This window comes from Haliotis asinina, chromosome 3 (assembly GCF_037392515.1).
Source record: "Haliotis asinina isolate JCU_RB_2024 chromosome 3, JCU_Hal_asi_v2, whole genome shotgun sequence".
In the NCBI taxonomy this organism is placed as follows: domain Eukaryota; kingdom Metazoa; phylum Mollusca; class Gastropoda; order Lepetellida; family Haliotidae; genus Haliotis; species Haliotis asinina.
In genome coordinates, this window is record NC_090282.1 from 46,397,713 (window position 1) to 46,416,581 (window position 18,869).

Consider the following 18,869-nt stretch of genomic DNA (forward strand, 5'->3'; position numbering starts at 1 on the left):
GTGACAGTGCACAATATATCTTTGTATTCTTCATATTTGTATATTTATTTGTATGTATGTATTTTGTAGATGTTTGCCACTTATATCTTTCTGTGAGTTCACATTCATTTTGAAGAGCTGCAATTTTGAAATGTCACATTAATTAGCTTTCATGTCATGGTTCAAACTGATGTAACGCACCTGGCAAGAATAATTAACACAGGCCATATACCATTGAACATGTCACTCTTAAAACTCAAGCTATTGTTTATTGCACCAGTAAATGTCTTAATGACACGTGGTATAGACATCCAGACCACAACTGCAATAAATCCAGTCTAATTACCCCAAGCTAATTAGCCACAACTACTGTTGTCACGGCCAGGTGACATCAGCTGTAGGAAGTTGTAAAACAAACCATAATTAAGTCGTTGTAATAATCCTGTCACGGTCACGTGACTACCCTTCCGAAAATTCATTTCGGCTTGTTCAATCAGTAACCAATAGTAAAAATATCCGATCTTGGTCAACCAATCAAAATGGTAATTAAAACACCGATTGTACCTTTTTGGCCAATCACAAAAGAATTCCAACATTGATCAGTGGTGTTTCGGCTATAAAAAGAGGTCAGTGATTTCTTGTCTACACACTTGACCTCACAATAAATTTTGAAACATCTCCCTGACTGATCATTGACTTACGGAATTCTACATTCTATTTAAGGTAAGCTTTCTTGTACAACTCTTATATTATTTAATGCCATGACTAAAATGTCTTATTTATGAATAGAAAGTGGCAATATCATGTATATAGTGTCTTTGCATGAACATCGTCATGCATAATGTCAAAGTCGTTACTGACTATGTAATATTGTATTTGCATGAACATCGTCATGCATAATATCTCAGTCGTTATTTGAACATGTAAGTGAAGTAGATGTGCTGTCATGGATTAGTTGTGCCTGTGTTGCACTCATGTATGGACACTTTAGGTGTACTTTGCATCATCATTATGCTGATAGTGAACTAAAGTGAATATTTGGTTCAATAGCAAATATCATTTATATATGTTTTACATAACGACAGCTGAGGCACAATTGAGATATGTGTTAAAAGGATTTGTATGAATATGCTTGCCCATTATGATTAGTATTTGATGTTATGTTGAAAAAGGAAATGTTATAACTGTTACAGATTTAAGCTCGACGATTTGAGACGCTAATTCCCCATCAAAATGTGTATATTCGATTATTGTTTAAATATCTTTTATGTATATGTATTTATGTATACACACTTGACCTCACAATAAATGTTGAAACATCTCCCTCACTGATCATTGACTTACGGAATTCTACATTCTATTTAAGGATCTAAGCTGGTTACCCCACACGAACCAGTTGACACAACATTAAGGCCGTCCAGGATAAAACTTAACATCACCATCTTGCATATTGCCATCAGGCCACTTATCATTACATTTAGTGGAAACATTGTTAATAAAAAATCATTATCAACGGGGCATTGAAGTAATACATGTATCTCATCTTCTTCACAGTTGGTAAATTAAAACACATGACTCATTGACGATCACGTTCGTGTAGCACCCAGTTTAAAGTCTAATCGGTGCAACCCCACATCTGAATACTTCATGAGATCTTCTGTTTGGTCTCAAGATTCACGACTGACGCATCGTCAGATACGTCGCTGGTGACAAGAACGGCGGCGTTGGACCAATCATAGTTGGACAAACGTTGTGTATTCGGATGTTTCAGGGTCTACCTCGGACTGTTGCAGTGCAGGGTAGAAGGAATGAGGCTATCATAACACAGAAGAACTTTTGGCTAATAGCTCAGTAATGGAGAAGGATTGGGTCACTGTGGTTGGCAGAACATCTATGATTTACACGGTTGGCACTGCCACGATGACAACATCCTGGAGGCACACGTGGTGCAATTTACACGTCCACATAGACGTCGTTTTGTCTTTTTGGACCACAATGGAAGAGTGAGTAAGCATGGTTTTACTCAGCTTTCAGCACTGTCCCAGCAACATCACTGCAGGGGACACCAGAAATGGCCTCATGTTGGGAAACGAATCCGGATGTCGGCATGACGAGCTAACGCTTCAGCTGCCGAGTTATCTTAACGCAACCACAGTGGACGAACACATATAACTCGTTTTGTTAATGAGTACCTCCAAGAGGAGAACGTAACCACCTATGATTAGCACTTCACTGCAGGAAGAATGGGATGGAATAAACTAAGTTGACATGATACTTTTGATTTTGAGTATGCCTCTGCATTGTCTTGAGAAAGGAAGCGCATTCAGGCGGTATTAGGTTTTTAGACCACGCCCTAAAATTAAAAACGGGTTCAATCAGATTGTGGAGTGTTTGATTTCAGTCCTTACTCCTGGATATGTAACTGCTGTTGACCATTATTTCGTAAATAGACTTCATTCATCCAGGGCATAGATGCAGTCTGCAAATACATTTTTCACCCATCGAATGGATACCTTTACACAATAACTTTCAATCTCCAAAACCTAAGGGTGATCTTGGACATGTAGCACCAGCCTCTGAATATACCGTTTCGACTGGAATTTTCAGAGGGTTCTTTGAGTACAGTAAAGTAAACGTATGCCCATAGGTGAATCCAGTTTCTCTATGTAAGGCAATCGCCGCGTGATTCCCTGCGTATGGATACGCAACCATGACGTCTCCATCATAAAGCGTTCTGAAAATTTCGTATCCCACTTCATCATTATCAGCGTACGTTGGTCCCAGTTTCCACCCCTCATTGGTTTTCTGAAGAACACCATAACAGATGACGTCATCAGAACATTTATCTAAGACTACATAGACAGTCGCCGCTCTAGCAATGGTGCACCTATAGAAGTAAGTAGTTCTCTTGTCTGTATGTCTCTTTGCATTGTATTCCTCGACACCATTCAGGGATATATCAGTTAATGGAAGTATGCAAAGCCGAGTTTTCAGTGCAGGAGAAAACATCATACTGCTTTTTTCTTGGTCTCAACATCAGAATTTCATAAAAAGATCTGAAAAGTTTAAAGTTATTGTGAATAGTAAGTATTAAAACGTTTCTCCGTTGAAGTTTTGATACCGCTGTTCCCACCAACGTCATGACTATCCTCTGGTGGTAATGCATCTTCTCTACCACGCCTAACCCAACTTGAGAAGTCTCGTTGTCGATGACTTCGAAAACGGCAAAACAACCTAGATATGCAAAAATGTCAACAGATGACTTCGTGTAATAGTATGTCATTGTTTGTACAAACGAATTATACATATCAGGATAGGTGTAACAGGGGTTTTAACGTCACGTCAAGTTAATTCATTATTAGCGACGTGAATGCACACGCGAGTGGCTTCTTGCTGTCGCATGAACTTAAACCGGTTTCACTGTGCTCGTCCAGGATAACATTCAGATGAGCATCTAATCTAATCGAGTCACTTAGGATCTGAGTCAGGGATGTTACTGTAGGTGTTCACACCAGATATTGACATTATGGTCGGTTATTGATACCAATATGATTTCTTGTGAGGTGCACGCCAGAATGTTGCATATAACGTCGTAACGGATACGTCACTTTGATATGGGTGGCCGGAAGCTTAACGCCTGAGAATGTCTAGGACTGGCCCACAACGAAGCACATGACGCATGTGGTCTCGCCTTAGGCAAGTGAGTTTGTTCAAAATTGCCTCTGTTCACCCAGCAGAAAATGGTAATAATATGCCTGCTTTGTTAGCGCTATGGGCATTCACCTCGTGAGTGGAGTTTGGCGCAACGGAAATGCACATATTATCATTATTAATGATAACACTGGCACTATGAAAAATATCAGGTGTGTATACCTTTAATCTGATCTTTGATCTCTTAAAATATTTTTGCTCACAAATAATCCTGCCGTCGGCTCCTTCAGCTGCCCACCGTCTCAAAGGCTTTATTGAGATATTCGATTGATAGGTTCCACCCTTCTTTGTTGACCAGCTCAGCCACACGTTTCACGTCAGACCGAAGTGCCAACTGCCTGATGAGAAAGCCAGCCATCATCAGTGAGCAGTACATCAGAAAACGTTAGGACTAGCTCTCTTGCTGACAGGTAACAGGTGTAACAGCTTTACACTTGGGTGGCATATATATTCAAACAGTTGCTACGTTTATCAATACACATAAATATGTAGACACTATGATCTCACAGCTATGGCAAGAACTATAGATTCAGCTATAAAACGCCTCAAAGTGTTTTGCATGAACCTAAAGACTGAAATCTTAACTCAAAATAGCTAACCAGTGCTATTGTATGACTGTTATATGATAATAAAGGTAGGATGCACACATATATTTCTTGCGATAAATATCAACAGCTGTATTCAGTTGAACGTCGGGTTAACAAGCTCTTTAAAAAAATCAGTTACATTTGATAAAACACATTGCCGCATATTATTTGTTTCTTGTGTGATGGTGCCCTCAGTAACCTTATAGCTATGAGGCGGTGGGTGTCGTATATTAAAGTATGAAACATTTGAATATACAGTTAACAAGTACATCATGCTACCTTTACTTCGTGAGCAGGTTTAACCTTACTATCAATGTTTGTTTCTTTGGATTTGGTGATTAGTCGGATTCAGGACAGTGGGATGTTTTCATAGCGTCCCGGTCTCAATCTGAAGTGGGGGCACTCCAGTCCGGAACTTAGCAAGGGCACTCCTGTGGGCACGAGGCATTTAAGATATTCCTCAGCAGAATATTCAGATTTAGATATTCAGATACGCAACTTATTCCTTCCATTTTGTGTGAAGTCGAATTTAACCCGATTGTTCCGCGTCAGTACATAATCGTCAAATACAATTTTTGCATAGCTCTAGAAAGAATCTCTATATCACTGTTAAGATTATAAATATAAGATAAATTATTCCTTGTCATAAAGTCTTCAATTCTGTTGGTCCAGTGCCGTTCCCATGTATGGTGAGTCTAAATAAAACCACATCTCTTAATGTCGTCTGGGTGCATATTACCACTCTAACTCTCTACATTCTCTGAGTAACACCTGTCACAAGACCATTTGTGTTGGTGCACATTAACGGTGTTATGCAGTTGGTGTATTCACGAAAGCTCATAAACGTGTCAGTAGATTGGCTGTGTTGTCAATAAGTGTGGATTGGAGCAAATACTCAAACGAATTAATAAATGAAAAGATTAGTATAATCCTATACAAGACGTATGTTACAGAATGTTTAAATGGTGTGTGTGTTAGAGAGAGAGAGAGAGATAGAGAGAGAGTGCGTGCGTGTGTGCTCGTTTATGTTCGGCGTACATACATTGTAAATTTATCATTCATACATAAAACATAACATAAACAACTGTACACTATGCTTTGCATTTGGTAACTGCGTAAATGTAAGAAATTCATAAAGTGCTACACAATCATACATCATCAGTGTCCACAATAATAGTTCATTTCATACACAATTGACTTTAAAGTCCAACAAGATGGGAAAAAGCTTTTCCATACTCTCTTATGGTCTTCCTTTCTGTTTGAAGATGTTGTTTTAGTCTGTGGTGACCTCGGTGAGCATCCACAATTTTACCATCAAGACACCAAAAATAATTAACTTAACAGTTAATACAATTAGTTTGTTACCTCTTTGCATGGAATATTTAGAAGGGGGAAGTTAGATGTAATATGTATATAAATGGTTGAAACATATTTAATCGTGAAGACAAATGTATTGGTAAACAAGTTAGAAGCTTATGATTTGATACCTAAATAAATATGTGAATAAATAAATATATGAACATATATAGGAAAATGCAGTTGATCATTGCACTCTAACATACATACATTTTTTGCCATCGTGAATTTGAGACTTTACATCTACAAAGCCGTTCAGAATGTCTGTCAGCGATATTTCTTAAGAGGGCACATTCAGCTCAGGTGAGTATATTACAGATAACGCAAGTATATCATTTGTAAAATCAGTAAGGCAATCCTGATGATGCCATGCGTTCCTTCAGCAGCAAGGTTGTTGGGAACTCTTACACTCAAGACTACTATATCATTTAGCAGGGAGCTCAATACACAGAGATGTAGAGTATCCCTGCATTTAGTAACTGTTTAGTATATTGAATTCACGACATGAGAACAACAGCCCAGCTAATTGGATAATCAATTATTTATTACATGTCATCCTTCCCAGGTCTTAATCAGGCTATGGGGTGGAATATATTCCCCAAGTTGTGGTTACGCTGAAGGATGACATGTTGCGTGTAATTTCACGAAGCAAGTTAACATTCAAATTTTGTGTTTTTGATTGTTTTGATGTATCTCTGATAATAATGTGTAACATATTTTCCCCAAATTTGTAAATGCAATATTTTTGCATGAGCTGCAAGTTGAACATATGCCATTCTGTATTTTAAGAGGCACAAGGTGGATAATAACTTATTAGTATTCGGTGTTACCACTATTGATCACGATATAAAAAAAACATTATATGAGCTACCAATATGCCAAATATTCCACCACTATTATTACTAGAAACATATATTCCATTACATTCCATTCACTTCTGATTGTTCAGTCATTTCTTTCTCAATATCAGTACAGAGTCACAATTCATATTACATCTATTACATTATTTTCAGAAAGTTTCGTTCCACGAGATACCCGAAGTAATACAACATATCAATAATGCCCTATGTTCCAGGGTGGGCAGTTGTCTCTGGAGGTTTGATGTTTCTTTTTCGTTGGGAGCAGTGTCTGGCCAGCACTATATTGCACCAAGTTCAGTTTAGTGATTTGCATCTCGGGATCAAAATGAAATTTATCATCTCATTATTATCATCCACCATTGGGATGGGCCTTTCCAACAAGTTACTCGAACCTCCCATGCCAACCCTCCAACCTGTTATTTGTCCTGTGCACATGTCTGTCATGTTGTTCCATTTCTGATAGTTATTGTTTAGTTATGTTACATATAGCAGTACGTGTTAACTGCAACTAGCCCATGTACAACAAGTGTAGTCCCACGAAACATAAAAATATTACGTTAGGTAGGTACAGTTCATTAGGCTGCATGGGACTTCACGCCTCAATAATTTTATGGGATTATGATTATTGTTGCTGTCAACAGAAACAGTAAAAATCAAATATAATTGTGAAATCTACTAAAAGGTGATCTATCCCATCTGTATCACTGGTTTTATTAGTAACGGTTGGATCGACCACAAGATTTATTGCAACATATATTTCCTTGTGTTATGTGATCGCAACACAATCTGTATTTTTAGTATATTATCACAGGTGACAAGGTGATATTATTTATGGTTATTGTTATTCACTGTTCAATACATCAAAAGTTTACGAGTCGGAATTCTTTTCTTAACCGCTGGTGTATAGTGAAAGAAACACCCATGCATCTTCACTTCACCGAACACAGTAGTAAGAGCATCAGCATCCAGTATCCTACCCCTAACAGAGTGACCCCTGTCCATTGAACAGTGATCTGTCCCACTCGTGTTTCACGCCCCCTTTACCTCGTTAATTATGTCATCTGGGCAAACTGTAATTAGCCTTTGGGGTTTACTAGGTGTGAATTTGAGGTCTCGTGAACCGTTTTACCATCACGCACCAGTTATCTCCCCTTGTGGATATTTACAAATTTTAAATGTCTTGTAAACATCATCTTTCCAAAATTGTAAATATATTGTAGACATCATCTTTACAAAAAAGTTACAAGCTTATAAATGTGAACTTTTTTCCAGTGCTGGTTCTCTTTGTGAACGCCAACTTCCGATGTGCGAGACGGGGTACAGCTTACACCCTGTTCCAAATTTCCTGTGACAAGCATATATTCATTAAACACAATGCTAGCGCTGCTTCCAAATTGCGCAACCGCCAAGTAGGACTTCTGAGACCGGGCCCCAAGTCCTCGGAACAGGCTTAAGTCTGAGTTTTGACTTTAGAGTTTTAACTTAAATTGAGAAAACGCATGAACTGAAACAGGTATTAAACTCAAATATAGTAGACAATCGAGCTTGGTGAATTGAATGCCTAAGTTGTTTGGACGTATATATTTTAAAATGCATCTGAGTTCAATATTCCACTGTTTGAAATTGTCTCTGTTTGAGACTGAGTAAAAACTGAAGTTCGTTTCGAGAATTCAGGGCCTGACAAAGAGTCACCAGTCTCGCGACGTGCCGCGACCTACTTATGAGCCCTATAGTGACAGGTTTTTCACTGCAACGGGAATGAGGCGTATTCTCTTTGATCACGATTTAGAGATTTGCTTCAAAGTTGGCATTCAGATAAAATGTATGCGATGCTGGACTAGGCATTTGATTGGTCAAACTGTATCCATTAACCAGTATCTTCCAAACTGAAATATAAGATTCCTCTGACTGGTCAAAATTGTGATAATTAGCCATACTCAACAACAGACCAGCGTAAACCCATGGTGTCCACGTTCCTCTTGAATTTCCCAAGAGCAAAGTCCAGTGTAAACATGTGCCACGTCGTCACTGAAATAGGTTATGCATCAGTCATTAGGTAGACTTGAGAGTGAGTGAGTGAGTGAGTTAAGGTTTAAGATCAGCTATATTGTGACTAAAACAGAGTATAGATTTATGATGATTTAATGATAATGATAATGATAACGATAACGAGCAGATATTTAACTGAACGATTCAGCACGGCGTAGAAATTCGAGGAAGACAAACTGTATATTTGTATGATAGAATATACAATTATGAAATACACATATCATAATATAGTCCGCTTTCGAATTCTAAATTTAATTTCCTGAATCCCAGCAGATGACTAATGAATTCATGCTAGCATATTTGTGAAACATATTACTAAAAACACTGTAGTGTTCAGCCGTGGATCATTGCATTTTATGAAGAAATAACATTCAGTTACGATGTGTTTGTGCATAATTAATGACTCAGTTATTTGTTTTTGACTATTAACTCCTACAAATGTAAATAATATGAACTACAGCTGAGGTGAGGTGACATCTTTTCCCTCTTCTGTCAAGCAGATATTCCTTTCCCCTCCTTGAGCATTCATGTAGACATGCAGGAACGTTACATGTAGACATTCTCGAATGGTACATGTATACATGCTGGAACGTTACATGTAGACATACTGGCGCGTTCATGTAGACATGCTGGAACGTTACATGGAACCATTCTCGAATGAGACATATAGACATGCTGGAACGTACATGTAGACATACTCGAATGTTACATGTAGACATGTTGGAATGTATATATGGACAAGCTGGAACGTTCATGTATACATGCTGAAACATTCATGTCGACATACTAGAACGTTACATGTAGACATGGTGGAATGTTCATGCAGACAAGCTGGAATGTATATGTAGACATCCTCGATAATTTATGTAAGCATGCTGGAACGTTAGAGGTAGACACACTGGCACGTACATGTAGACATGCTGGATCATTACATGTAGACATGCTGGAACGTTACATGTACATATGCTGGAATGTACATCCAAAACGCTTGTATGTAAATGTAGACAACCTGGAACTTTCATGTAGACATTCGGAAATATGCAAGCAGACATGCTGAAACGTTCATATACTAGTATATGCTGAATTGTACCTGTAGGTATGCATGAGCGTCCATGTAGAGAACCTGAAGCATTACATGTAGACATGCTGGAACATTATATCTAAAGTACACAAGTACACATGCTGGAGCGTTCATATGGACATTCTGGAACGTACATGTAGACATGCTGGAACGTTGCATGTAGACATGCTTCAAAGTACATATAGGTATACTTGAACGTTACATGTAGACATGTTGGAACGTACATGTAGACATGCTGGAATGCTGCATGCAGACATGCTTCAAAGTACATATAGGTATACTTGAACGTTACATGTAGACATGTTGGAACGTACATGTAGACATGCTGGAACGTTGCATGTAGACATGCTGGAATGTACACCTAGATGTAATGAAGCGTTCACCCTGGAACGTTAGATGTAGACAGGCTTTAACGTTACCTGTAGACATGCTGAATCGTACCATAGAGACATGCTGGAATGTACATGTAAACATGCTTTAATGTGCATGCTGGATCATTACATGTAGACATGCCGGAGAGTTCATGAAGACATAATGGAATGTACATGTAGACACGCTGCAGCGTTCATGTAGATATGCCGGCATTTATATGTAGACGTCTTTGATCATTACTTGTAGACTTTGAAAAACGTAACATGTAGGCATGCTGGAAGGTACATGTAGGCATTCTGGAACGATACACGTAGATATATCGGAAGGTACATGTAGGCATGCTACAAACTCACATGTACACATTCCAGAAAAGTTACAAGTATACATACTGTAACTTTCATTCTGACATGCGGGGACGTTTCATGTAGACATGCTGGAATGTACATTCTGGATCATTACATGTGGACATGCTGTAGAGTTCATTTAAATATACAGGAATGTACAGGTAGAGTTGCTGCAGCTTTCATGTAGACATTCTTTGATGTACATGTATTCATGCTAGAGCGTCCATGGAGAGATACTGAAACAGTGCATGTACACATTCTGGAATTTTGTACGTAGACATGCTGGAACGTTATATGTACACATGCTGGAATGTTAAATGTAGATATGATGGAACGTTCATGCATGCTACAGTCTGACATGTAGTCATGCAGGAACGTTTCAGGTAGACATACTGGAACGTTACATATAGACATGCTTGAGCATTCATGCAGACCTATTGGAAAGTTATATATAGACAGGCTGGAACGTTACATGTAGACAAGCTGAAATATTCATGTAGACATGCTGGAACATTCATATAGACATGCCTCAAATTTACATGTCGACATGCTGGAATGTGCCTGCAGAGAAGCTAGAACGTACATGAAGACATACTGGAACATTCAGGTAGACATGCTGGAACGTACATGTAGGCGTGATGAAACATTCTGGAAGATTACGTATTGCCATGCTGGATTGTTACATGTAGACATACCGAAACGTTAATGCAGACATGCTGGAACGTTTCATGGAGACATGTTGGATTGGACATGTAGACATGGTTGAATGTACATGCTGCATCATTGCATGTAGACATGCTGTAGAGTTCATGTAAACATACAGGGATGTACGTGTAGACTTGCAGAAACATTGATGCAGACATGCAGGAACGTACAGGTAGACATGCAGGAACATCCATGTAGACATGCTGGAACGTAAAATGTAGACATCCTGGAACGCTACACGTAAACATGCTGGAACTTTACATGTCGACATGCTGGTACGTTACATGTAGACATGATTGAGCGTTCATATAGACATGGTGGAATGCTACATGTAAATATATTGGAGCGTACATGTAGGTATATTAGAACGTACATGTAGACATGATGGAACGTTCATGCAGACATTCTGGATGGTTACAAGTAGACATGCTGAAACGATAAATGTAGACATTATGGAGCGTTATATGTAAAGATGCTGGCAGAGTCATGTAGACATGCTAGAGGGTTGATGTAGACATGCTGGAATGTACATGTAAACATTCTGGGTCAATATATAAAGAAATGCTGGAACGTAACATGTAAAAATGCTAATACGTTACATGTAGACATTATTGAATGTTCCATGTACGCTTGCTGAAACGTTACATGTAGCATGCTGGAGAGTCACATGCAGACATGCTGGAACGTTACATATAGGCATGTTGCAACGTTACACGTAGGCGTACTTGAACGTTACATGCAGACATGCTGGAACGTTACATATAGGCATGTTGCAACGTTACACGTAGGCGTACTTGAACGTTACATGGAGACATGCTGGAGTGTTCACAGAGACAGCTTTAAGGTTACATGTAGACATGTTTAAAAGCACATGTAGACACTATTTAATGTACATCTACACATGTTGGAACGTTACTTCGAGACACGCTGGGATATTCATCAGACTTGCTTAATCTTTACATATAGACATGCTGGAATGTACATACGGGAAAAGTACATGAAGACATGCTAGAGTGTACATGTATACATGCTGGAGCGTTACATGTGGACATGCTGGAACGTTACATGTAGAAATGCTGAAACACTGTAACATTGTGGAAGGTTACAAGTAGATATGCTTAACCGTTATATGTAGTCATTCTTTGACTTTACTGAAACGTTACATGTAAATATTCTGAAACGTCACTTTTAGACATACTGGAAAGTTACATGTTGACATGCTGGAATCTACCTGTAGACATGCTGGATTGTTCGTGTAGACATACTAAAATGTACATGTAGACATGCCGGATCATTATATCAAGACATGCTGAAAGACATGCAGGAACATTCCTGTAGACATCTTTGGGCGTAAATGTTATACATGCTGAAACGTTACATGTAGACATGATGGAACGATACATGTAGACATGCTGGAACGTAACATGTAGACATTGTGGAAGATGACATGTACACTTGCTGAAATGTTACAGGTAGACATGTTGGAACGTACATGTAGATGTGCTTGAACGTTGCATGTAGACATCCTGGAATGTATATGTAAACATGCTGGAATGTATATTCAGAGAAGCTGGATCATTAATTGTAGACATGCTGCAACATTTATGTAGACATGGTGGAAAGTACATGTAGGCATACTGAAACGCTACATGTAGACATGCTGGAGAGTCACATGAAGACATGCTAGAACACGTATGTAGACACGTTGGAACGTTACATGTAGAGTGTTCATAAATGCACGCTGGAAGGTTACCTGTAGACATGTTTAAACGGATTTGTAGACATTCTGGAATGTACATCCAGAGATGCTTGAACGTTACATGTATACATGCTCGGACATTCATGTAGGCATGCTGGGACATTCATGTAGATATGATGGAATATATACATGTAGACACGCTAAGTACATGCAGGAACATTACATGTATAGACATGCTGGAATCCACATGTATTCATGCTGAAACATTATATGTAGACGTTCTGCAACGTATGTAGACATGCTGGAGCGTTACATGTAGTAGTATACATAATAGCGGCACGAGACCAGGTGAAAGTAATAAGTAATTAATATCAATAACAAAGATCTAGACCCCTATTAGAAAACACCAAACCTAAAAATGACACAAACCGTCTCCCATTAACATAAGCTCACAGTGGAAGGGCGACAACCACTGTGGGCTTGTATTCCTATTACTACACATGTGTCTAAATAGGGAATCATTCGATAACTGGGTCACAGCAGTGCGCGGTCGCGGTGACTGAGAGCACAATGAAAATATATAGGGGTGTATGTCTGAATAACCATATCAGTAATTATGTGTTACATTTGTTATAGTTGCTTTATCGATACGGGCTCAGTGTCGTATTCATTTCTTATGTAATCGTCTAGGTAGGCTTCTACACACACACACACACACACACACACACACACACACACACACACACACACACACACACACACACACACACACACACACACACACATATATATATATATATATATATATATATATGTGTGTATGTATATATAAGTGTATGTATGTATATATATGTGTGTGTGTATATATATATATATATGTGTGTGTGTGTGTGTGTGTGTGTTTGTGTGTATGTACACGTGTATGTATTTTTTTCCATTTCCAGTTTTATTCCCTCTCTATAACGTATATAGTACAATGATATGCATATATTCACTCGCATACATACATGTATACACATACACATGCATATACACATGTGCATACGTATCTAAATAGATACTTCTAATATTTCCCCCTTCAAATGAAAAGGGATGGGTTGGTTTACAGACAGGAATTCTTAATATTCCTTCACTCTGCACATTACTAATACAGTCGTATGTATTCAAGTATACATAATTTGGGTGTCCCCTGAAAAGAAGGTTACAGGTAGGTGTTGTAGTTCTTTCATTGTGTACACAGGCAGAACATGCATGTGTAGGCAATGTAAATGTGTTTCGGTCACATTGGGCATTTTATGTTTCACCGGGTCATGAAAATAAAGTATAATCTTATTTTGTTTCAAATAATTTATGAAAGGATGACCAAAACAGAAAAAATGCTATTAGAAAAAGTTCAAGCTGTTTATCTGGTGGCTACGTAGTATTTTATAATTTCTCTTTGGGCGTGCTTAAAGTGAATACGTTTATTTTTCATACATTGGTGTGCAACCACTTGTTTTGTTATCAGACACACAACATTTAGTGGGTTATTGCGTTTTCACTGAAATCCTAAAAGTATGTTTTCTGCGTTGAATGTAATTTTTCCGACTGCAGCAATGTTCAGCCAAGTGGGCAGACGTCCTGAAAGGTCTCATACATGGCTACACTCGTAAAACAGATGCATGACAGACTCCACAAACAGTACACATGATGGCATCTCTACGCACAGTCTTGTATAGAATACGCTGGTTGGTACTATTCCATAAATTATTTTGTAATGCAACCATATGAGGTCACTACTGTTTGTACATCTGTGTGCCATTAAATAAATATGTCCAACATTTTGGAGTTACACGGCCTCTGAAATATTGTTTCCCACCTGTTATGTGCATATGATTTGTTGTAACCTGCGTCAATCAGTGAAGTGTAAAATAACTTTGGTTCTCTTCACTGTACTTTGCGGTTGAAATTCATTAAAGGGAATCCTATTAGACTGCCTGGACTTTATAAAGGAAAACTTGTTCCCCACAGAGCATATTATACTCTGGCATCTTGAGAAATTACTTTTAATATCGAATGTCCTTTGTAATTCATGTGAATAAAAAACATACTAGCAGGATCAAGCAAATCATATACAAAGTGTATTCCTCCTTTGTACCAATTTTAATAAAAGACTGTCTGGTCTCCAATTTCGAGAAAGTTGTTGAACCATGTTGAAATATCCTTATTTTCCAGCTATTTATTTTTTATCCAAGTATTTCCCCATGCTTCTATGACATCCTTCCGGACGGATTTCTAATTGTAGGGACAATGGTTTTTGTGATATATTGAGGATGGGCTAGCCATGTCATATAGTTTTCGAGAACACAATTATCAAACAATGGTTTCCATTTACCACTTTCTTCTCGTAGTCGTTTTATCCAAGATATTTTGGGGCAAAAAGTATTTCCTTTCTATTTGGTACATTTAGTCCTCCATACCTCGATGGCACGCTTAAAACATCTCTTCTGATTCTTTCTGGTTTACCTCTCCACATAAATTTAAAACACTTTGTAATTTTTAAGTATCATATCAGGAAGCGACAGTATGGCAGAAAAGGATGGTTAAGTTTAGAAAGTAATAGTGATTTCAGAATTATATTGCTTCCTATTTTATTTAGACTGCAAACTGACCATAGATTCATTTCCTGTTCTATCTTTTTCAATTTTTCATAGTAATTCAGTGGCTGTGCCCCTTGCATTACCTTTGTACGAACTTAGGTAGCACTGATTGTATCCCCACTGTTGTGACCCGTGAAGGTCCCGGGGTAGAATAGGCCTTCAGCAACCCATGCTTGCCATAAAAGGCGACTATGCTTGTTGTAAGAGGCGACTAACGGGATCGGGTGGTCAGGCTCGCTGACACGTGTGACCGGTTCCCAATTGCGCAGATCGATGCTCATGTTGTTGGTCACTGGATTGTCTGGTCCAGACTCGATTATTTTTTACAGACCGCCTCCATATAGCTGGAATATTGAGTGCGGCGTAAACCAAAACTCACTCACTCACTCTTACGTAGGTTGTTGAATATGTTTTCCCCTTTTCAATGCATTATTCAATCCCCTACATTTTAGCGACATTATCCTAGATATTCTATCAATTTGATATACTGTGAAAAGCATTCATTAATGCATACATCTATAAGGCATATAAATATAGTTGAGAGTGGGTATTTTCCCGAATTGAAAAGGAAGTAAAAAGATAAGTACTTCAGAAGTAAGAGTAAAACTATTTCTTCCGTCTGGTAGGACATAAAAATGATTTATAAAGGAATCGCGTCCTTCGCATGGATAATATGCCTATAGATACTTTGTAAAGTTCGTGCAATCTTTATATTTGTCACTTCATGTCACGCCACGGCCGAGGTGAGTTATTACACCCTCCTGTCTGAAATGGATGTTGTCATTTTTTACAAGTATGTACCTTTCCTGTGTAGTTTCTTTGCTAGGAAACATATTCTCCTAAAGGTTCTCGATTTCGTGTTATTTATAATAATATATACTCTTAAGAAAGTAGTGTAACTGTACTTTCAATGTACGATTGGCGAAATCGGGAGATATATGGGATTGAATCAAGGTTGATACAATAATGTTTTGAGAATGCATCACCACATGGATTTCATTCAGAGGAAACCTGTTCGTGCAGTTATACCCCTTGTTAGGTGACTGGAGTGTATGAAAATGACAGGTAAAATTTTCAGTTAGTAGTGTGATTTCACCCTGAAAACCCTGACCATGCACAGATGCGAGAAAATTACTGGAAAAAAATGGTCGACCGTGATTTATCGACCTGCTTGAAAAAAACCGTCAAGATTCATAATGACACCCCATGTACGTGCAGGAGGCTCCCACGTTGTGCACGTGCTTCCCATGCATTGGGTTTGCGTGTGGTGATAACGTGAAATAATGCTGCATACACAAGATGAATGTCATTCTAACGTTCCCCAATGGGTTGTCTTTCTACCAGACTTCAAAGCTCAGGTTCTCCTACTCAAGTAACACCTCATATATAGTGACTGGAGGAGTACCTGTACTGTTGATACCCGGGACATTGGTTTGCGAGATCCTCCAGTTGCTCGCCTGTTCCAGCCGGTTCTGTAGTGGCGTCAACGGGTAGTCTGTGGATGCGTCATCTGGATCCTGCGTCCAGTGTTGCCATGTGTGTGGGCTTGTGAGCCGCCATGGCCACTTTGGGTCCACCTTTGCTTACCAAGGACGAGTTGAAGGTTCAGCTCGCTCGGCAGAGGTACCAGTGGTCACTAAGCAGCATAGCGTTTGCTCGTAACTCAATACGTAGGATACCCTATACACTTTATACTGTCTACACACCACCCCAATGGGCGTCCATACAATGTGCATTCTAAAACCGTCACAAAAAGCATAGTACTTAATAGAATAGATGAAATTTACTAGTCAGCCACCCTTTGATTTATCCGTCTTATATACTTCTTACCACCATCACAGATACCTGCGTTTACAGATAAAACTTACGATATCGTTGTTATTATGAACTTGAAATTGTCATTTAGATGGACCAAAGCATCGATGGCCAATCGTGAGTATGCCACGAAGGTATTCGTGGCAAGTACGTAATTTGACCAGCATGAACTACAAACAGCCGTAAAGACAGATACATGCCTTGCACCTTTGCTGTGTTAGCTTCAGAGATACTGGTCACAGATTTAGTCCGATGCTCGTTATCACTGTGACCATTAAGAGGTTTAACATTGAGGAACGTGGTCAGTTGGTCTGTAAACTTCCAGTTTTCAATAACATATGCCATTTAAAAATGGTAAAACTTTGTCCAATTTTCCCGTGTTAATACAATCAGTATGGGAACTGTACCTCTGTCTCACAAAACCGAGGCCTAGATGTATCCCTGTAGCAATTAATACGTGAACTATACCTCTATAATCCACAAATCGCGGCGTAGATTTATCCCTGTAACAATGAGTGAACTGTACCTCTATCCCACAAAATCACGGCGTAGATGTATCCCTGTTACAGTCAATACTTTTTTCTCTATCCCACATTATCGTGGCCTCTACAGCCCGTTTGAATCAGAAACGGACCGATGAATTGCAAATTCTATCATTGTACAAACTTGCCACAAAAATATAAGTAGTACACATGTTTATCATTTACTAATACCAAATATCCTTCTGACAACTGAAAATTGTCCAGACTCCACCTAAAAAAACTGTTTAAGAAGCTAGCAACAGCTAAGAAACAAGCAACCGCTACCTTTGTTGACACTGGCAAGCTCGGTTATAACGGCGGCTTAGCTGATTGGCTACTGTGAGAATGCGGAGGCAGCAAAGGGAAGTAATGAAATTATCGGGCCGACCCGTAGATGCATCCAAGTTCCACTACACTATATCAATATCACATGCTCCCCAAGCGAGGACCGTTTGGAAACAAGTCAAACGGACAGAGGTCTGTGACAGCTGTGATTGGATGAAATAGTGTAAGATGTTTATGTGTTTTAAAAGCACATCCATCCAGTAATTAAAACTGACCACAATTTTAAGTATTCAGTGCTGTCATTTTTATCACCATGACTCATGCTTATGTGTGCACCGATATTTTCAAGTAGGTGACGTTTGGTGCAGAATGAAGGGTTGATGTGTTCCGCTTCCTGTGATGGGAAAAACAGCAGGACGAGTTGGACAGAATTTGTGTTTTATTGTAGTTTAAGGGTCAGACTGTAACCCATAGTACATGGCTTGGGTGTTAATAGCTTGGATATTTGTTTTAAAATATAAGGTTACTATGGAAGTCTATGGAAAAAACATTTGGTGTTGTGGAACCTCCAGGGTATAGTGAAAACTTATCGGAACGTATACCCTGGAGATACTGAAGGTGGGGAAACACATGCCTGATGAAAAATGAAGTTGAAACATTTGATGATTAAAGTGTGCGATTTTTCCGTACTGAAGCCGAAAGGGGCAAACCGTGTTATACCATTAATAAATTCCGTAAGCGGGCATTAAAAGTTTTAGGAGTATCAGCAAGGGTGCTGAAAAATGTTCTGGAACACAAACACTGTCAGAGTGATGCGAAGCAGGTAGGAGTCATGTCAAAATCACACAAATTAAAACATTTGGACA